This window comes from Ovis canadensis, chromosome 10 (genome assembly GCF_042477335.2).
Source record: "Ovis canadensis isolate MfBH-ARS-UI-01 breed Bighorn chromosome 10, ARS-UI_OviCan_v2, whole genome shotgun sequence".
Classification (NCBI taxonomy): domain Eukaryota; kingdom Metazoa; phylum Chordata; class Mammalia; order Artiodactyla; family Bovidae; genus Ovis; species Ovis canadensis.
The window spans coordinates 58,637,140-58,660,565 of NC_091254.1; the positions used below are offsets into that span (position 1 = coordinate 58,637,140).

Genomic DNA, 23,426 nt, shown 5'->3' on the forward strand with positions numbered 1-23,426 from the left:
TTTCAAATTAAAACAATTCAATAAAAATAGAAAATTATGCTCATAACACCATTTTAATTATGCAAACCATTGAAAAACTCTACTTCAAGTAAAGTAATAGTTTCCAATAGTGAAACTAAAATAAATAAGTAAAAATTACCAAAAATCCAGCACCTGAGGGAGACCAGAATTTTATGTTATATTATTTCTTTTATTTAACTATAAAAAGTTATCATCTCCACAAATTCTTTTTCTGTACATTTCTTTGAATATATCCAAAATATCTTTTATTTTCCTCTTTCTCTGCCTTTCTTTGCATTTTCTTTTTCCTTGACTCTTTCAGTATCATATTCTCTTTTTCTGTTCATGAAACCTATTTTATTCCAAGAGAGTTAAATATGTTGCATGGATTTAGGAAATTTATAAGTAGAAACATTAACGTTGACTCACTGAACTTTTCTTCCCATTGGTAAGACCCTGTTTCACATTGGTACATAAATGCTTATTGAGTGAATAAGTTAATAAATGATGACAATATATAATTTAGAAATTTATTTGAACCATATCAAATAAATTTATCTAACTATTGCAATATATAAATTACTGTTGGAAGTATAAGAGAGAACACAAAAACTTATCAGTTACTTGATTATTCTCCAATTTAAAAAAAAGGTGCTATGAAGTAAAAAAAAAAGTATTAGAATTACTAGGTGCTTTGGAATATACAAAGAAGATGTTTAATTAGAGTCTTGCTTGTACTTTTTGTCTTATATACTAAAACTTTGTTGCCTTCCTACCCATTTCTTAAGGGACTTCTATTTTACTTGTAAAATATTAATAAATAGAAACATTAATGAAATAGATTTGGGGAAATAGCAGAGCCCAAAAGGAAAAAAAAAATAAAAGTAAATAAGATTTAGTTCAAAATTTTTATAAATTTAAAATTATAAAAGAAAATGAAAGGAATTCTGTAAAAATGGAGTTTCAGAGAACAGTCAACTCCGAGTGCCTAGGTTTAAAATACTTTCAAGTGATAATTTCAAATGGGAAATTAATTTCTTAATGTTGATAGATATATCCATAAAAGCATATTATATACTATTTATTTTGAACTATGTCCTAGAACTTGAAAAAGAATACCTATATATTTATAACTGAATTGCTTTGCTGTGCACCCGAAACAAACACATTGTTAGTTGATTATACTCCAATATAAAACAAACAAACAAACAAAAAAACACAAAAAAACTTAATGTCAATAAAAAGAAAAATAAACGAACTCCTTATAGCTAGAACTTAGACCTCAGACTCTCTAGATCTCACTGCATATGTGGTTGCCCATTTAGTTATGAGTAAGGCTTGTCTTAAGTTTCAAATTTTTATTTATGGGCTGACTTCTCCAGATCTCTTCAGTGCCCAAAGGCCTCACCTATCTGCACATATCACAATGGTTCGGAAATAGAGATGAAGCCAACAGATTTAAAACTTTACACAGAGGGCCTGGCAAAAAGATCAGCTGTTAGAAAGAGAGTAAAGTTGGTTTTGGTTTAATGCACCTCTGCTTCATTCTCTCTCCAACTATCCAGGCCACATGTCCTAGGGTTCCTGAGTAAGAAGGGCTGACACTTCCCTGGACATCCTTCATCCCATCATGAGTCTGGCAAGTTTGCTCTGTCACTAATCATATTCACCAACATCTCCCTGTTTTGTTTCTTGGTTCCACCTCCAAATGTAAACTGTCTAACATGATGAATTAAAATGATCTAAATGATCTAAAAGTGAGAAAGCCTTTCTCAGAAAATACATGGTTTACTTAATTCTGGCCTTCTGAAGAAAATATCCCTGTTTTTCTTGTTTCTTTAAATAAATATCAGCTCATAGCAAGTCCAAAGGGGAAAGAAAAAAAATTACCTGAAAGATATACAAAATAAACTTAAAATTTGTACTTTATTTCTAAAAAATGACCAAGATATTTTGTATTTAAATGATATTTTCCATTTTATTAACAAATAATTCTGTAAAATTTCTTAACTTTGGTGTACTCAACCAGTTGACAACATTCTTTATTTGGAAAGAAGTTAAATTCTTCTTAATCACCGTACTGTTTTCAAACTGTTTCAAACTGTAACTTGTAAATATTTCTCGCTTATGGGTACTATATCACTTGGGTCTGTATTTCATATTGCATGACAACAGTTTTTAGGATTATTCCATTCCAAACTCAGGTCCAAATTGAGAGTAATAGGTAGTTAAGCTGCTTCCTAACCTTGAGCTATTTTTAGATTTTTTGAAATGATCCAAGATTAACACAAATTTTACTCCTCCCTATGCAACGGAATTCCAGTTGAGCTATTTGAAATCCTGAAAGATGATGCTGTGAAAATGCTGCACTCAATATGCCAGCAAATTTGGAAAACTCAGCAGTGGCCACAGGACTGGAAAAGTCAGTTTTCATTCCAATCCCAAAGAAAGGCAATGCCAAAGAATGCCCAAACTACCGCACAATTGCACTCATCTCACATGCTAATAAAGTAATGCTCAAAATTCTCCAAGCCAGGCTTCAGCAATACGTGAACCGTGAACTCCCTGATGTTTAAGCTGGTTTTAGAAAAGGCAGAGGAACCAGAGATCAAATTGCCAACATCCGCTGGATCATGGGAAAAGCAAGAGTTCCAGAAAACATCTATTTCTGCTTTATTTACTATGCCAAAGCTTTTGACTGTGAGGATCACAATAAACTGTGGAAAATTCTGAAAGAGATGGGAATACCAGACCACCTGACCTGCCCCTTGAGAAATCTGTATGCAGGTTAGGAAGCAACAGTTAGAACTGGACATGGAACAACAGACTGGTTCCAAATAGGAAAAGGAGAACGTCAAGGCTGTATATTGCCACCCTGCTTATTTAACTTATATGCAGAGTACATCATGAGAAACGCTGGACTGGAAGAAACACAAGCTGCAAGCAAGACTGCCGAGAGAGATATCAATAACCTCAGATATGCAGATGACACCACTGTTATGGCAGAAAGTGAAGAGGAACTAAAAAGCCTCTTGATGAAAGTAAAGGAGGAGAATGAAAAAAATTGGCTTAAAGGTCAACATTCAGAAAACGAAGATCATGGCATCTGGTCCCATCCCTTCATAGGAAATAGATGGGGAAACAGTGGAAACAGTGTCAGACTTTATTTGGGGGGGCTCCAAAATCACTGTAGATAGTAACTGCAGCCATGAAATTAAAAGACACTTATTCCTTGGAAGAAAAGTTATGACCAACCTAGATAGCATATTCAAAAGCAGAGACATTACTTTGCCGACTAAGGTCCATCTAGTCCAGGCTATGGTTTTTCCAGTAGTCATGTATGGATGTGAGAGTTGGACTGTGAAGAAGGCTGAGCGCCGAAGAATTGATGCTTTTGAACCGTGGTGTTGGAGAAGACTCTTGAGAGTCCCTCGGATTGCAAGGAGATCCAACCAATCCATTCTGAAGGAGATCAGCCCTGAGATTTCTTTGGAAGGAATGATGCTAAAGCTGAAACTCCAGTACTTTGGTCACCTCATGTGAAGAGTTGACTCATTGGAAAAGACTCTGATGCTGGGAGGGACTGGGGGCAGGAGGAGAAGGGGACAACAGAGGATGAGATGGCTGGATGGCATCACTGACTCGATGGGGTGAGTCTGAGTGAACTCCGGGAGTTGGTGATGGACAGGGAGGCCTGGCAAGCTGCGATTCATGGGATCTCAAAGAGTCGGACACGACTGAGTGAATGAACTGAACTGAACTGAACTGATGCAATGGAAGTTAGTTTTTTGCATTTTTTAATTTTTGAGAAACTTAACTGCTCTGACATTTCCTTTGCTCTGTCCTATTTAGAAAAATACATCAATATGTTTCAATAATTGTCTACTACTTTGAAACACACTCATGTTTATATATCAGAATTTGTATAGTAATTATCTATAAATCAGAGTTTATTCTTAGGATATTATATAGTAATATTATTTCCAGTCAAAGATAATCATCATTATAACTTTGTTTACAAAAAGTATACTTGGAAGTTTATTAATATCTTTACACTTTACACTTTACAATGTTCTTACACTTAAGGTAACCAATAGCTATGTCCTTATAAATTACTTGGGTATAAACCTCAAGAAAAAAAAGAAAATCCCACTATGTACAAAATAATGTTTTAGAATATGTTATTATGTAGAAGATATGCCAGAGATAAAAAACATCCTGACAATATGAAGGATAGCATAGGGCATATTAACAATTAACATTGTGTGAAATACTAAGAGGTTGTTCCATCCAAAGATCCACATAAGCTAGGCAGCTACTTTGTAAATATGATCTATCTCTCTATAATCTTGGTCATTTTCCTTTGTGAGTAAATAATAACCAGTAAGTTGTAATGTAACCCTATAGCTTCAGAATATAACTGGATTAAGAAACATCCAGGGAAACCTCATGCATGATATTCAGAATTGATTAATATTAAAAACTAGAATAATGTATTCATTAAAGCTAGAGTACTCAATAGTAACTCAGTTAGAAGGTTCCAGTTGCCAGATATGCTATAAACTTTTAATTAGAATAAAGATGCTCATTGCAGTTGTTATATTAAAACAGTATTGCTTTATTTTTCTCAGCTCAAATTTTCACTTTATCACTGATTTTATTTTAATTATGAAAAAACAAAAAAGAAATGGTTATTAAAACAATATTTCTTTCAAATGACCATTACATTTGTTATTAAAATACAATTTGTTAATGTTTCAGAAATTGAACCTCATATTTAGCAACATAAAAATATTTAATATGTTTTAATCTGCATTTTTATACATAGATAATAACTTGAACTGCATTTTCCAAAATTATTTATTGAATTAATTTCAAATGCTTGCCATAAATTAGAAATTATGATTCTGAAAATATTACTCCATTAAAATGAAATGTATTATTCAAGTATCTAGATTTGCACTGTTTTTCCAACCTCTAAATAAGAAAATATTCAAAAATATTGTCTCATTTCTGTATAACTTATAACTTAATGTTTCGAAGAAAATACCCTCTTGGCTAGAATCTTTGTCTTGATTTTCTGCAGTAACTTGCAAGTATAAGTGCTACCTTAAATTGTAACATTGTAACATTTCATGACGGTGGTGGCTTAGTTGTTAAGTCCTGGCTGACTCTTGAGATCCCGTGGACTGTAGCCTGCCAGGCTCCTCTGTCCATGGGATTGTTCAGGCAAGAATACTGGAGTGGGTTGCCAATGCCTTCTCCAAGGGAGCTTCCCAACCCAGAAATTAAACCTGGGTTTCCTGAATTGCAGGCAGGTTTTTCTGAGCTATGAGGGAAGACCCAACATTTCATCATGAGCAAACAAAGTCAAACACACAAATTATTTTTGCTGTACAACCTATTTTTACTACACAGAGAGCATACAACTTTAATTTTTCAGTAAATCAGAAAATATCTACATTACAGAAATATGCATTATATCTAGACTTCTTAAAATATAAAATAAAGATATTAGAGAAATATAAATTATAGCAACACTTTTCTATAATGTTAGTGGCTGGAAGTAAAAACAACTGTATTAAAAGGTATTCTTTAAGTAAGAGTAACATTGTATTGAAAAGCACAGTAACCAACAGAATCTGTAGAAAGCATTGCAAATACACCTTTCTGTACCTTATATCTGACTAAAGATCCATTGGAAAATGGAATGCAATATTGAATAAACAAAGAAAGATAAATTTGCACTTACTGTGGACCAAAGAATGTATTAACTCTTCTAACCCTATATCCTTGGGCTGTCAAAGTTATGAACTTTCTTACATTCATGAAAGTGAAAAAATTTCATATATCTCATATTATTTCACAGTACTTGAAACTCACTTTGCTATTAGGTGTTATGCTAAAATAATCAACTCACAAAATTTGAAACTATGAAACAAAGTTAATTCCTATTAGAAGTGACAGTCCCTACAGAACAAATGACAGCCTCATACATGGTCTTTCAATTTTCTGCTTGACAGAATAAATAAGAAAAGTGGTAAAATAGCATATTCCATAAACTACAGGAAAATTATTTTTACTTCAATGTCTTATAAATAGGGGATGCAAATAAAATACTTTTTTTAATTTTTATGTGGTTTATTTATCTAAGATATTCTACAAGGAAACAATGATTTAGCAGTCACACTGAGAGTGACCTTGAACCTTGAGCCTCTTGTCAATGTATGGCAAAACCAATACAGTATTATAAAGTAAAATAAAGTAAAAATTAAAAGTTAAAAAAAAATGAGTGGAAAGTGCTGGTCAAAGGAGAGACTTTATTTATCACAGAACTTTGTGACATCACAATAAATAAACAGGATTCATAGGAGAGCTCTTAGATAGGGCTGTCCCGCCCCTCAAGGGAAATCAGAAGTTGTTTCATGCCTGGAGAAGTTTTCTATATATTTCCAACCTATTTGATAGATTTTCAAAAAGAGAGAGGAAAACGGACAACCAGGCTCAAACATTGTTTCACTGATTTTTGCAGTCCATCATTAATTACTTCAATATCTGCTTGTGACTGAAACAACCTACGCTTGTGCAAGAAAACTAGATCAACCGTGGCCAGCCTAAAAGTAACATCTGCCTGCAGCTTAAAAGAAACTCACCTATATAAGCAGCCAGACCCACATGTTTCACCTAAAATCCCATTAACATTAGATGAAGAGAATTTTAACAAAGAATAGAATCATGAAATTTTAAGAAAATGAAATATCTTCTAGTTCTTTCCACTGGGACACCAGTGATTCTGAATAAAATGGGAGGATGTTATTTTTATTTTTAACTAAGTGAAGAAAGTAGACATACTAGAGCTTTTTATGTTCTCTTTCAGTGCTATCATGTCAAAATGAAAACACAATTACTAACATGCTAAAATTACTAACATGCTAAAATTACATCTGATATATCCAAATGATACATTTGAATGATTCCTGCTCATGTATTTGGAAGAAACCATTTACAAAATGAGAAGCAGTTTCATTAATGTTATTCTGAACACAGAAATATTTGATTGCTTTAAGATGAAAAGTAATTGGCTAAGCTGACAGTACAAATAGACAAGAATAATGACAGAATCAAAAGAAGCAAAGCTCATAAAAATTAACTCAAATGATAGTTCCTATTAGTGATAAGTGTAAATAGATTTCATGAGTTCATGATTTAGCATTAACTTGCATTTATTTAACATGGATTTGCATTTCTAAAGTGGTTTGAAAGGTCAGCATTTCTAAGGCTCAAAGAAGCAATCCTGTGTTCTGCATGCACTCCACTTTCATCCTGAAAAGTTTTATTGCATCCTATGTAGGCTCCAAACCTTGTATTCATTCATACATTAATTTAGTAAGTAGTTCACACCTATTTATTTAGTGAATGTTTTGTGCCAGGTGCTATGATCCAGATCCTGGATACCTGCAGCTTCTCTTATCACTAATCTATTCTACGCAAGCCCACCCTTCTCTCCACCCCTTAGAACACCTTCATTAATTTACTCTTATCTAGGTTATATTCAAAACCTGCTTTAATTTCTTATTGTTTGCAAGACATTATTCAATATCCTCAGACTAGCAAGCCTTAAATTTTATGCTATAACTTCATTCTAGCTATTCAGCCACTTTCTCTAATAACTTAGGGCACATTATTCTGTATTTAATAATTTAGTTCTTCTGATATCTTCCTCTTATCTGAATATATTTTGGCTTTAGAAAGCAATGATATAATGCCTTTACCTCTGATGCTTTCATTAAAATATTACTCAATCTTCAGAATCTAGCTTAAGTCCTATTACTTCCACAAGGATTTACCTAATTACTCAGGCCACAGTTGACACAATTTGTTTTTAATTGGTCATATTAGACTTTAATCAATTGCCATCTGTGTAGTTGATTAAAGGCTTCATAGTCATACTGACTCATAAACTTATAGAAAATCAAGAAAAATGTGTGGCATCTCTTCTTAGGTGTGATTAACAGGGTTAAAGCTCCTATGAACTGTTCAATAACTATTTAAGTGATTGATAATTTACTATAATTAAGAGTATCTATTAATTTATTTTAAATAATATCTTCAGTACTGAAACTTGAAAACATACAGCACACAGGCAAAAATATATTCACTATCACATCTCAAATTACTTGCATGTCAATCATCTTCACAAATACTTATGGTCTTTCAGAAATATCTTTGCTTATCAACCAACCAAACATATATTTCTAAATGATTTATCCCAGATCCATGCTTATTTCCAGTCATAAAAATGAAAGTTGCTCAGTCATATCTGACTGTTTCAACCCCATGGATTATACAGTCCATGGAATTTTCCAGGCCAGAATACTGGAGTGAGTAGCCGTTCCCTTCTCCAGGGAATCTTCCCAACCCAGGTCTCCCTCATTGCAGGTGGATTCTTTACCAGCTGAACCACGAGGGATGCCCAAGAATGCTAGAGTGGGTAGCCTATCCTTTCTCAACCAGATCTTGTTCACCCAGGAATTGAACCAGGGTCTCCTGCATTGCAGGCAGATTCTTTTCCAACTTATCTGTCAGGGAAGCCCTCTTTCCAATCATGGTTAATAGTAGAATTCTATTACACAAATAATTTGGGATCTTGGACATTATGTTAATGTCATTTTGACTCAATTAAGAAGCATAACTTGAATGTTCCACTAATAATTCAAATCATACATTTATATCTCAACTTGTTTTTTCTTATTATCATTTTCCCATCTGTAATGGCTTATGTCTTCTACTTTTCATTGGTGGTACAGGGTATGTATTTTTGTATCTGTACTTATGTTTTAAGCCACTTCTATTTAATCTGATTTCAACTAATTTGGAAAATATGGTATCAATTAATAAATACTCCTCAAATTTTTCTTCCTGTCTGTGATAGTAGATCCACTGGTAATTCTATTTAGCAAAGTTTCTTATTTTCTCAGTTAACTCCACATCCACAGCATCGTCAGATAATGTACATTATTGTAATATTGCCTAAAACCCTTCTATTTAATTATTCTCTTTCCTTTCCAAAAGTCATTTTACTGGTTGACAGTCTTATTAGTTCTTTTCTGAATATCTGAGAATGATTCATAATTTCAATTGTTGTATATGGTACAAGCAATCATATACAGAATTCATGGTACTCTCACATATTGTCCTAAAATATATATACTCAGAATGTATTGTCTTGCTATCTTGTTTTAATTTCTTACAACTGAAAGTATTTCCTGACGTAATTTAAGTACCTAGTTCAAGCTCATTATACCTCGACCAGCCTTCTACCTTGACAAGTTACTAAAATCATAATCTGATTTCAAACAATTTTGTGTTAAGTAGAATGCTCCTGAAATAATAAAATTAATTGTGATCTTCAGTGTTATCCTGGAATTCTTTAAACTTTCTATAAGAAATTTCTCTGACTGAAGAGGTAACACAGACGAAGAGGTAACACAGACTAACCATAGCCAACAAGTGCAGTCCACTAAGTGTAAGGGTTATTCTCAAATAGCCTTCCTTGACAGGGCTATTGCAGCAGGTTGGCCTACACATTACCATAAGCAACTGAAGAGACTGCATTCATTTATTGCCTGGAAAACTGGATTCCCAAATTTCAATAACAGGAGCCTAGTATTACATTTTTGTTTTGTGCTAGCCCTAACTCAATTTTCTTTAAATAAGAACCTTTCTAACTTTCTCTCACACTAATTATAAGGTAGCAGTCAGTATTTTCCTTTCCTCATTTCACTAAGAGAAGATGGAGAAAGAATTTTAATCATAGCATATTTGCAGATTCCCAGCTTTCTTTAGATTTGCTCTGATCAAAGCCCAACATACCTCTTTTGATCATCATCAGTGAAATAAGTCCCTGTGAAAACATCAAGGTGGATGCATCTTGCAAGTCAATAAGGGATTTAAATAATTCTCCCAAGTAAAGCTAATTCCACTGTGTATACACTCTGTCTGTAGAGTTTCTAAAGTCTAGGTATAAAATGAGTGGTTCAAACATCCTGACTGAACAAACTTCAGGGATAGGGAAGATAGATGCTTATTAATCTTACTACTAAAGGCATTAAAATAATTGAAAAGTGTCAAATAGTATGCCAGACATTTGGTATATAAAGTAATATATCACTGCCTAACTTAATTTATAATAGAATTTGTATTATAATGGAGTAATCTATACTATAATTTATAATATATTATATATTATAATGGAGCATATGGCAATTATTTTCCAGTGCTTATAGTTAAGCAAGTGTATTAAGCTGACAATTTTTTTATCTAACAGTCCAATTTTCAGTTGGTTGACTTTTTCAAAACGGTAATCATTAGACTATTTACTCTTCTGATTTTTACAGATAATCCTCTGGGACTTGCATGACAGTGCCATGTCATTGCAAAAAATTACATTAATCATTTTAATGTGCAGATACATGCTGGAAGAGAATTGTTTAAAGTGATATTCACCAGATTTAGCAATTCCACTTCTGGGCATTTTTCCAAATGAAGTGAAAACACTAACTTGAAAAGATATCTACACCCACATTTTCATTGCAGCATTATCTACAATAGTCAAGAGATGGGAGAAACATAAGCATTAATGATAGATGAATAGATAAGGAAAAGGTGAGATATATATATCTATATACATATTCTCTCTCTATATATATATGTGTGTGTGTGTGTATATATATATGTGTGTGTATATATATATATATATGTATGTATATTTGCTGTTGTCTTTTAATCATGTCTGATTCTGTTGAAATTCTGTGGACTGTAGCCTGCCTCCTCTGTCTATAGGATTTCCCAAGCAAGAATATTGGAACGGGTAGCCATTTCCTCCTCCAGGGTATCTTTCAGACCCAGGGATCGAACCCGTGTCTGTGTCTCTTGCATTGGCAGGCAAATTCTTTACCCCTGAGCCACCTAAGAAAACCCATATACATACATCAACTTTTGCTCATCCTCTGAATTCTGCCAAGAGACTGTACCAGTCATAGCAAACACCCTTTTCAAAAACACAAGAGGCAATGTTACACATGAGCATCACCAAATGGTTAATACAGAAATCAAATTGATTACAGCATTTGTAGCCAAAGATGGAGAAGCTGTATACAGTCAACAAAAACAAGACCTGGTGCTGACTGTGGCTCAGATCATCATCTTTTCATAGCAAAATAATACAGGCCCAAATTAACAAAAGTGTGGAAAACCACTAGGCCAACCAGTTATGACTTAAATCCCCTATGAATATGCAGTAGATGTGAGGAATAGTTTCACGAATTAGATCTAGTAAACAATGGACCTGAAGAACTATGGACAGAAGTCCATAACATTGTACAGGAGGCAGTGAACAAGCCCATCTCAAAGGAAAAGAAAAGGAAGACAGCAAAGTGGTTATCTGAAGAGGCTTTACAAATAGATGAATAAAGAAGAGAAGCAAAAAGCAAGGGAGAAAGGGGAAGATTTAGTTCAGTCACTCAGTTGTGTCTGACTCTTTGGGACTCCATGGACTGCAGTACGTCAGGCTTCCCTGTCCATTATGAACTCTCAGAGCTTACTCAAAGTCAACTAAATGCAGAGTTCCAGAGAATATTGATAACATTCCTTAGGCAGGTTGATAGGTAGTTTCCATGGGCCCAGTTACATAGTCACTCATGTTTTGGAATTTATGGCTGTTTGGAATTTATGGCCAATTACCCACAACAGAAGTGAGACTGGGAAATTGATTAATTGATAATAAAGGCACCATAGGAACAGGCTCCAGGATGACCAAACTTCCTCACAAGATCTAAGGGAAACAAACTGACCTAATGTTAAGTGTGCAATCCTATACAATAGTTATTTTTAGTAACAGGTCAAAAAGTATATAATAAGATGTTTTAAAGGCTGAAGATAGGACTTTCCCTACCCTCTTCTTGTGTCTATACCAGAGACATCTCTGTTACTTCTTAACTCTAAATAAAACTGTTACTTTGCTGCAAAGACATGAGCAACTGTGTTCCTTTGGTCCTGGAGTGAATTCTTTGCTTCAGAGACTATGAACCCATAGCCACATCAAACATTGCTGAACAATAGCAAGAAGAGACAAGAAGTCCTTCTTCAATGAACAGTGCAAAGAAATAGAGGAAAATAACAGAAAAGGAAAGACTAGAGATCTCTTCAGGAAAATTGAAAATATCAAGGAAATATTTTACCCAAAGATGGGCACAATAAAGGACAGAAATGGTAGACCTAGTAGAAGCAGAAGAGATCAAGAAGAGATGGAAAGAATACATAGAAGAACTATACAAAAAGATCCAAATGAACCTGATAATCACAATGGTGTGGTCAGCTGTCCAGACCCAGACATTCTGGAGTGTGAAGTCGTGTGTGACAGCAGGAAGCACTGCTGTCAATAAAGCTAGTGGATGTGATGGAATTCCAGGAGAGCTATTTAAAATCCTAAGAGATGCTACTACCAAAGTGCTGCACTCAGTATGCCAGCAAATCTGGAAAACCCAGCAGTGGACACAGGACTCGAAAAGATCAAACCTAATCCCAGTGCCCAAGAAGGGGAGTACTAAAGAATGCTCAAACCAGTGGACAATTGCACTCATCTCCCATGCTAGTAAGCTCATGCTCAAAATTTTGCATGCTAGGCTGCAACATGACATGAACCAAGAAATCCCAGATGCCCAAGCTGGGTTTAGAAAAGGTAAAGGAACAAGAGATCAAATTGCCAACATTCACTGGATCATAGAGAAAGCAAGGGAATTCCGGAAAAGCATCTACCACTGTTTCATTGATACACTAAAGCTTTTGACTGTGTGGATCATAACAAACTGTGGACAACTCTTAAAGAGATGCGAATACCAGACCATCTAACCTCTCTCCTGAGAAACTTGTATGTGGGTCAAGAAGCAAAAGTTACAACTCTGTATAGGAGAACTGATTGGTGCATGATTGAGAAAGGAGTACAAGGCTATTTTTTGTCACCCTGTTTATTTAACTTATACACTGAGCACATCATGAGGAATACCAGGCGGGATGAGTCAAAATCTGGAAACAAATTGGTGGGAGAAATATCAACAACATCAGATATGTGGATAATACCAATCTTACAGCAGAGAGCAAAGAGGAACTAAAGAATCTCTTGATGAAGACGAAGGAGAAGAGTGAAAAAGCTGGTGCAAAACTAATATTAAAAAAAAAAACAAACTTAAATCATGACATCTGGCTCCATCATTTCATACCAAATAGAAGGGAAAAAAGTGGAAGTAGTGACATATTTTCTCTTATTGGGCTCTAAAATCACTGCAGATTGTAATGGCCACCATGAAACTAGAAGATGGTTGTTTCTGGCAGGAACCCTAGACAGTATGTTGAAAAGCAAATATATCACTTTACTGACTAAAGGTCCATATAGTCAAGGCTATGGTCTTTCCAGTTGTCACATATGGATGTGAGAGTTGGACCATAAAGAAGGCTGAGCACCAAAGAATTGATATATTTGAACTGTGATGCCAGAGAAGACTCTTCAGAGTCTCTTGGGCAAAGAGATCAAACTAGTCAATCTTAAAGGAAATCAACTCTGAATACTCATTGGAAGGACTGATGCTGAATCTGAAACTTCAATATTTTGGTCACCTGATGGGAATGGAAAATACCCTGATGCTGGGAAGTGTTGAAGGCAGAAGGTGAAGAGGGCATCAGAGGATGAGATGGCTGGATGGCATCACCAATGCAATAGACATGAACTTGGACAAACTCCAGGAGATGGTGAGGGACAGGAAGGTCTTGTGTGCTGCAGTCCATGGGGCTGCAAAGAATCGAATAGGACTGGGTGACTGAACAACAACAAATGTATATGTTTATATACATACAACCTTAAAAAAGAAGAAAACTGTGCTATTTATGACAGATGGATGGACCTTGAGAGCATTAGGTTAAGAGAAATAAGTCAGAAGGAGAATAAAGAGATATACTATATGATCCCAATTATATGTGAGTCTAAATAACACACAAGCAAGAAATGAATGCATAGGTCCAAATTACTGATGGTAGTTTCCAAGGCACAGGGGAAAGTGGAGACATGGATGAAGGTGATCAAAAGGTACAAGCTTCCAGTTATGAAATATATAAGTCCTTACAGCAGTAAGAGGAGAAGGCAATGGCAACCCAATCCAGTAATCTTGCCTGGAAAATCCCATGGATGGAGGAGCCCAGTAGGCTGTGGTCCATGGGGTCGCTAAGAGTCGGACACAATTGAACATCTTCACTTTCACTTTTTACTTTCATGCATTGGAGAAGTAAATGGCAACCCACTCCGGTACTCTTGCCTGGAAAACCCATGAACGGAGGAGCCTGGGAGGCTGCAGTCCATGGGGTCGCGAAGAGTCGGTCGAGACTGAACGTCTTCCCTTTCACTCTTCACTTTCATGCATTGGAGAAGGAAATGGCAATCCACTCCAGTGTTCTTGCCTGGGGAATCCCAGGGATGAGGGGGCCTGGTGGGCTGCGGTTTATTGGGTCTCACAGAGTCAGACACGACTGAAACGACTTAGTAGCAGCAGCATTAAGGATGTAACTAAAACTCTTTTACGGTTAGTAGAAGGATGTAATGTAATGCACGGCGACTATAGTTAATAACACTCTATCATATAGTTGAAAGTTTAGAATCCATCAGGACCCAGACTACAGTGGGTGAAAAGAAGCATCTCTATCATTGTAAAGAAATGTAATCATCCTCCTTCAACAGGCACCATCAACGGAAGGAAGAAGATTGGTGTGAGACCCGGTGACAGGAAAAGACTGCCCTGAACAAGAACTTTAAACTTCCAACTGACTGAATAGTCACCTGAAAGTTGTAGTTATGAACCATATAATTTTTTAGCTTTTCTAAATACTAAGTATAAATTATTCTGCCATCACGAGGAATAGAAACAAGTTGACATCAGTTATAAAAATTAAATGACTTCTCTCTTTGTAGAAATGTGAGTTAAAATGATTGCTTCTGACATCCAGGAGAGGCCATTTAATTAACTGATGCAATAAACACTCATCATGTTCATACTGTTTTAGAGACTCTGTCTTAGGAACATAATCATAAATAGAATTATTTTCTGAACTGAAAGATATCGTAATTTACAAAGAAAAATAAATGCAGCAGTAAGAATATAACTAAACCCTTTAAAACTCTTTAGTAAAAGGTTACTAACAGATATAGAAACAAAATACTCTAGGAAACAGGAAGATGCAATGAGTCAGTAGCTATGTGGTAAAGAAATATTTACAATGGTAGGTCTTCCTTAACTGAATCAATACAAATAGATACCTCATTGTCAAACATGAAAAAGCATGAAAGATGTTTCACTAAGAAAACTCATAGACCGGAGGAATGAAGGAAAATCATGTATAACATCTTGTGTACTGAGATGTTATTCTTTATAAAACACACCTCCTCTACCTCTCCCTCATCTCTTTTCTCTCATCTTTATTTATATTTCACTCATCTAACCATTTATCCATCCACTCACCTTAATCCTTATATCTGAAGTTATATAAACACATAACCTGGACATACTATTGCATTCTCTCATTCTACCTTTCAGATCCACAGGACAATACTTTTAATTTGAGCTTAAAAATAGATCCTGAATATATTCACTACTACCACCCAGGGACAGTCTCTCACCATCATCACCTGGAGTATTGTAATACCTTCTAACTAGTAAATCTGCTTCCAGGTTTCCGTCTTAGTGTTGATTATTTCTCATTTGCTTTCCCATTGTTTATTTTGCATTATTATGTCCTTTTCAGTTCTTTAAAATACTGAACCTTCTGAAAATATATCTCCTTGCTGCTTTCGGACTTGCTCTTGTTTGGGTCCAACCAATGGGATTTACAAGCAGAAAGGGGAAGCAAAGATGAGAACATGTCTTCTCTACTTCCTGTGTGGTATGACTATCTCTTTATGAGGAAAGTTAAAGTAGGGGAGCCCCTCTGCCATAGCCCCAGTCACTCTGGACTTTGTAATAAAGTTTCCTCCATCGTCCCCATAATTCAAGGCCTCTGAGTCCTCAATATTCCTTGGTCATTTCTTCAAAACTGGCCACATCTTTGTAAGTAGTGCCTTTATTAATATTTTTCATAAGAATCATCATCAATGAATTTTAACTCATGCTGGAATATTGACTATTTCTATACTATATATTTATTTTTCAGACATTAACTAGAACAATCCTTTAAAGATCTAATTACTCTCTACTTTTGAATCCATTGGAACGTTTCCATAATAAAAATTAAGAAAAAATATAATGCATGTGTGTTCTTCACTTAAAATCCTACAGTATATTTCTTATTAATTAATTAAGAGTTAAAGTATGTATGATTCACTACAAGCCCTATATTATCACTTTCTTGTCACTGCTGACCTCATCTTCTGCGCCCCTGGTACCTTGTCCAAAGAACTCTAGTTATCTTGCCTCTTTGTTGTTGTTGTTCAATCTCTGACTTTCTGGGACCTCATGGACTGTAGCACACCAAGTTCTTCCATTCTATGCTATCTCATGGAGTTTGCTCAAATTCATGTCCATTAAGTCTGTGATGCCATCCAACCATCTCATCCTACGTAGTCCCCTTCTCCTCACACTTTCAGTCTTTGCCAGCATCAGGGTCTTTTCAGATGAGTCAGTTCTTTGCATCAGGTGGCCAAAGTATTGGAGTTTCAGCTTCAGCACCAGTCCTTCCAATGAACATTCAGGACTGATTTCCTTTAGGATGGACTGGTTGGATCTCCTTGCTGTCCAAGGGGCTCTCAAGAGTCTTTTGCAACACCACAATTTGGAAGTATCAATTCCTCAGTGTTCAGCCTTCTTTAAGGTCCAATTCTCACATTCAGACATAAATATTGCAAATATCAAGAAAAATATCAACAACCTGAGATATGCAGATGATACCACTCTAATGGCAGAAAGCAAAGAGTTACTAAAGTGCCTCTTGTTGAAGGTGATATAGAAGAGCAAAAAAGCTGCTTAATCAACATTAAAAATTTAAGATCATGGTATCTGGTCCCATCATTCACAAAAGTATTTGGGGAAAAAGTAGAAAACAGTAACAGATTTTCTTTTCTTGAGCTCCAAAATCACTGAAGACGATGACTGCGGCCATGAAATTAAAAGATTCTTGCTTCTTAGAAGAAAAGCTATGACAAATCTAGACAGTGTATTAAAAAGCAGAGACATCACTTTACTGGCAAAGGTCCATATAGTCAAAGTTATTGTTTTTCCAGTAGTCATATACAGATATGAGAGTTGGACATAAAGAGGGCTGAGTACTGAAAAATAGATGCTTTTGAATTGTGATGCTGGAGAAGACTCCTTGAGAGTCCTTTGAACAACAAGGAGATCAAGCCAGTCAATCCTAAAGGAAATCAACCCTGATTATTCATTGGTAGGGCTGATGCTGAAATTGAAGCTCCAATACTTTTGCCACCTGATGCAAAGGGATGAATAATTGGAAAAGCCCTCAATGCTGGGAAACAGTGAGGTCAGGAGGAGAAGGGGAAAGCACGGGATCAGATGCTTGGATGGCATCACTGACCCAATGGACACAAGTTTGAGAAAACTCCAGAAGAGGGTGAAGGACAGGGAAGCCTGGTGTGCTGCAGTTCTTGGGACCACGAAGGGTCAGGCACACAAATGAAAAACAAAAGGAACTGGAACAACTATAGCTTTGACCATAAGGATACTTGTTGGCAAACTGATGTCTCTGCTTTTCAATGCACTGTCAAGGTTTGTCAAATTTCTTTCCAAAAAGCATGAGTCTTTTAATTTCAAGGCTGTAGTCCATGTCTGCAGTGATTTTGGAGACCAGGAAAATGAAATCTGTTACTGCTTCCACTTTTTTCTCCATCTATTTGACATGAAGTATATGCCAGAAAATTTGGAAAATTTAGCAGTGGCCACAGGACTGGAAAAGGTCAGTTTTCATTCCAATTCCAAAGAAAGGCAATGCTAAAGAATGCTCAAACTACCACACAATTGCACTCATCTCACACGCTAGTAAAGTAATGCTCAAAATTCTCCAAGCCAGGCTTCAGCAATACGCTAACCGTGAAAGTCCAGATGTTCAATCTGGTTTTAGAAAAGGCAGAGGAACCAGAGATCAAATTGCCAACATCCGCTGGATCATGGAAAAAGCAAGAGAGTTCCAGAAAAACATTTATTTCTGCTTTATTGACTATGACAAAGCCTTTGACTGTGTGAATCACAATAAACTGTGGAAAATTCTGAAAGAGATGGGAATACCAGACCACCTGACCTGCCTCTTGAGAAACCTGTATGCAGGTCAGGAAGCAACAGTTAGAACTGGACATGGAACAACAGACTGGTTCCAAATAGGAAAAGGAGTACGTCAAGGCTGTATATTGTCACCCTGCTTATTTAAGTTATATGCAAAGTACATTATGAGAAATGCTGGGCTGGAAGAAACATAAGCTGGAATCAAGATTGCAGGGAGAAATATCAATAACCTCAGATATGCAGATGACACCACCCTTATGGCAGAAAGTAAAGAGGAACTGAAAAGCCTCTTGATGAAAGTGAAAGAGGAGAGTGAAAAAGTTGGCTTAAAGGTCAACATTCAGAAAACTAAGGTCATGGCATCTTGTCCCATCACTCCATGGGAAATAGATGGGGAAACAGTAGAAACAGTGACAGACTTTATTTTTTGGGCTTCAAAATAACTGCAGATGGTGATTACAGCCATGAAATTAAAAGACGCTTTCTCCTTGGAAGGAAAGTTATGACCAACCTAGATAGCATATTGACAAGCAGAGACATTACTTTGCCAACAAAGGTCCGTTTAGTCAAGGCTATGATTTTTCCAGTGGTCATGTATGGATGTGAAATTTGGACTGTGAAGAAAGCTGAGTGCAGAAGAATTGATGCTTTTGAACTGTGGTGTTGGAGAAGACTCTTGAGAGTCCTTTGGACTGCAAGGAGATCCATCCAGGATGGACATCCTAAAGAAGATAAGTCCTGGGTGTTCATTGAAAGGACTAATGCTGAAGCTGAAACTTCAATATTTTGGCCACTCTTATGAAGAGTTGACTCTTTGGAAAAGACTTTGATGCTGGGAAGAATTGAGGGCAGGAGAAGGGGACAACAGAGGATGAGATGGCTGGATGGCATCACCAACTCGATGGACATGAGTTTAGGTAAACTCCAGGAGTTGGTGATGGACAGGGAGGCCTGGTGTGCCTGGTGTGATCCATGGGGTTGCAAAGAATTGGACACAACTGAATGACTGAACTGAACTGAACTGGATGGGATGGGATGCCATGATCTTTGTTTTTTGAATGTGGAGTTTTAAGCCAGCTTTTTCACTCTCCTTTTTCACCTTGATCAAGAGGCTCTTTAGGTCCTCTTCACTTTCACTTTCTGTAATTGACTGGCATCATCTGTATATCTGAGGTTGTTGATATTTCTCCTGGCAATCTTGGTTCCAGCTTGAGATACATTCAGACTGGCATTTCACATGATATACTGTGCTTTCAAGTTAAATAAGCCAGATGACAAACAATATACAGCCCTTGATTCACTCTTTTCTCAATTTTGAACTAGTCAGTTGTTCCATGTCCAGTTCTAACTGTTGCTTCTTGTTCTGCATACAGGTTTCTCAGGAGACAGGTGCTTTCCTCGGTAATAATTTTCCATAGATTGTTTGATGCACACAGTCAAAGGCTTTAGAGTAGTCAGTGAAGTAGAAATCTTTGTTTTCCTGAAATTTTCTTGCTTTCTCCATGAATCCAATGAGTCTTGGCAATTTGATCTCTGGTTACTCTGCCTTTTCTAAACCCAGCCTGTACTTCTGGAATCTCTCAGTTTGCATACTGCTGAAGACGAGCCTGAAGGATTTTGAGCAAAAGCTTACTAGCATTTGAAGTGAGCATAATTGTATCATAGATTGGATATATTGCCCTTGTTTGGAATTGGAATGAAAGCTGATCTTTTCCAGTATTCTGGAGTTTTCCACTACTGCATTTTCCAAACTTGCTAACATGTTGAGTGCAGCACTTTAGCAACAACTGTAAATTGCTGTAAATAGCAGCAACTTTAAGGACTGTAAATATCTTGGTTGGAATTCTGTTACCTCCACTAGCTTTCTATGTAGTAATGCTTCTTAAGGCCTATTTGACTTCACACTCCAGAATGTCTGGCTGTCTGGCTCTAGGCGAGTGACCACACCATCATGATTATCCCAGTCAATAAGAATTTTTTTGTAAAGTTCTTGTCTGTACTCTTGCCACTTCTTGTTAATCTCTTCTGCTTCTGTTAAGTCCTAATAGTTTCTGTCCTTTACATGCAAATTGTTGCATGAAACATTTCTTTTCCCTGATAAAAATCTGTTTTTCTCATTTGATTGTTTAACTCTATTCTGTGGAATTCAGCATTCAGTTAGGTATATCTTTCCCTTTTGCTCTTGTCTTTTGCTTCTCTTCTTACCCAGCTATTTGTAAAGCCCTCTCAGACAACACTTTGCTCTCTTGCATTTCTTTTTCTTCAGGATGATTTTTGGTCACTCCATCCTGAACAACATAACAAACTTCCATCTATAGTTCTTCAAGCTCTTCCTACTTGTGCATTCCACTCATCTATCATGTAAAGGATAATTTTTTTAAATGTTAATTTTGGAAGATATGGTAGGTCTTCATGGACCCATTCAAATTCAGCGTCCTTGGCATCAGTTATTGGGGGCACAGATTGGATTGCTGTGATGTTGAATGATTTGATTTGGAGAAGAACCAAGATCATTATTTCATTTTTGCAAATGCACCCAGGTGCTCATAGTTTTCATTCCAACTCCAAAGAAAGACAATGACAAAGAATGCTCAAACTACCACACAATTGCACTCATCTCACACGCTAGTAAAGTAATGCTCAAAATTCTCCAAACCAAGCTTCAGCAATACATGAACCGTGAACTTTCAGATGTTCAAGCTTGTTTTAGAAAAGGTAGAGGAACAAGAGATCAAATTGCCAACATCTGCTGGATCATGGAAAAAACAAGAGAGTTTCAGAAAGCATCTATTTCCGCTTTATTGACTATGCCAAAACCTTTGACTGTGTGGATCACAATAAACTGAAGAAAATTCTGAAAGAGATGGGAATACCAGACCAGCTGACTTGCCTCTTGAAAAACCTGTACACAGGTCAGGAAGCAACAGTTAGAACTGGACCTGGAACAAAAGACTGGTTCCAAATAGGAAAAGGAGTCTGTCAAGGCTGTATATTGTCACCCTACTTATTTAACCTATATGCAGAGTACATCATGAGAAACGCTGGACTGGAAGAAGCACAAGCTGGAATCAAGATTGCAGGGAGAAATATCAATAACCTCAGATGACACCACTCTTATGGCAGAAAGTGAAGAAGAACTAAAGAGTCCCTTGTTGAAAGTGAAAAAGGAGAGTGAAAATATTTGCTTAAAGCTCAACATTCAGAAAACTCTAAGAGCACGACACCTAGTCAATAAGAAGTCAATTACTTCATGGCAATAGATGGGGAAACAGTGGAAACAGTGGCTAACCTTATTTTTGTGGGCTCCAAAATCACTGTTGATGGTGATTGCAGCCATGAAATTAAAAGACATTTACTCCTTGGAAGGAAAGTTATGACCAACCTAGACAGCATATTAAAACACAGAGACATTACTTTGTCAACAAAGGTCTGTCTTGTCAAGGCTATGGTTTTTCCAGTGGTCATGTGTCGGTGTGAGAGTTGGACTTTAAAGAAAGCTGAGTGTTGAAGAATTGATGCTTTTGAACTGTGGTGTTGGAGAATACTCTTGAAGAGTGCCTTGGACTTCCAACCAGTCCATCCTAAAGTAGATCAGTCCTTGGTGTTCATTGGAAGGACTGATGTTGAAGCTGAAACTCCAGAACTTTAGCCACCTGATGCGAAGAGCTAACTCATTAAAAAAATCCAGATGTTGGGAAAGATTGAAGGCAGGAGGAGAAGGGGACGACAAAGGATGAGATGGTTAGATGGCATTATCGACTCAATGGACATGAGTTTGGGTAAACTCCGGGAGTTGGTGATGGATAGGGAGGCCTGGTGTGCTGTGGTTCATGGTGTCACAGAGAGCTGGACATGACTAAACAACCCAACTGAACTGAATTGAACTACTCCTTGGAGGAAAAATTATGACCAACATAGACAGCATATTGAAAAGCACAGACATTACTTTGTCAGCAAATGTCCATCTAGTCAAGGCTATGGTTTTGTCAGTGGTCACGTATGGATGTGAGAGTTGGAATATAAAGAAAGCTGAGCACTGAAGAATTGATGCTTTTGAACTGTGGTGATGGAGAAGACTCTTGAGAGTCCCTTGGACTGCAAGGAGATCCAATCAGTCCATTCTAAAGGAGATCAGTCCTGGGATTTCTTTGGAAGGAATGATGCTAAAGCTGAAACTCCAGTACTTTGGTCACCTCATGTGAAGAGTTGACTCATTGGAAAAGACCCTGATGATGGGAAAGATTGAGGGCAGGAGAAGAAGGGGACGACAGAGGATGAGATGTTTGGATGGCATGACTGACTCGATGAATGTGAGTCTGAGTGAACTCCGGGAGTTGGTGATGGACAGGGAGGCCTGGTGCACTGTGGTTCATGGGGTCACAAAGAGTCAGACACAACTGAGCAACTGAACTGAACTGAGGATATATAAAAAAGTTATTCAAGATTCTTTTATTCAAAAGTATATTTTCAAAAACAAAGCTTTTTTAACAGTAACATTTTTATGTGTCAAAGTTAATTTTATTGCCATTAAATATTCCTTATGACCATCAGATTATCACAACTCACTAAGGTAAGCATAAACATAAACTCAATACAAAGTGAATTTTTTACATGGTGTTATGGAATAAATTGTACCCTCCCCATATTTATATATTGAAGCTCTAAACATAAAAATGACTTCAGTTGAAGACAGGGAATTTATGAAGATAATTAAAGTTAAATGAAGCTTTCCTTGTGCCTCACCTGGTAAAGGAACTGTCTACAATGTAGGCGACCTGGGTTAGATGACATCATAAAGATGTCATAAACGTTAAATGACATCATAAACATTAAATGACATCATAAAGATGGAGCCCTGACCAGAAAGATCTTTTGTCCTTATGTCTGTAAAAGAAGAGGAAGATACATCAGAGCATATGCAGCCTCCTCCCACTCTCATCCCTCTGCGATAAAAGGCCATGGGGGAACACAACAGGAAGATGATTGACTGTCTGGAAGCCAGGAAGTGATCTCACCAGAATTCCATTTTCTGGTACCTTGATCTTGGACTTATAGCCTCTGGAATTATGAGAAAATAAATTCCTGCTATTTAAGTCACAT

At 36.5% G+C, this 23,426-nt stretch overlaps 1 protein-coding gene across 2 annotated transcripts in view; it reads right to left on the reverse strand.

Annotated features, from left to right (window-relative positions):
- KLHL1 (kelch like family member 1) overlaps positions 1 to 23,426 on the reverse strand; it is a 550,504-nt gene that overhangs the window by 141,233 nt on the left and 385,845 nt on the right. The window lies entirely within an intron of this gene.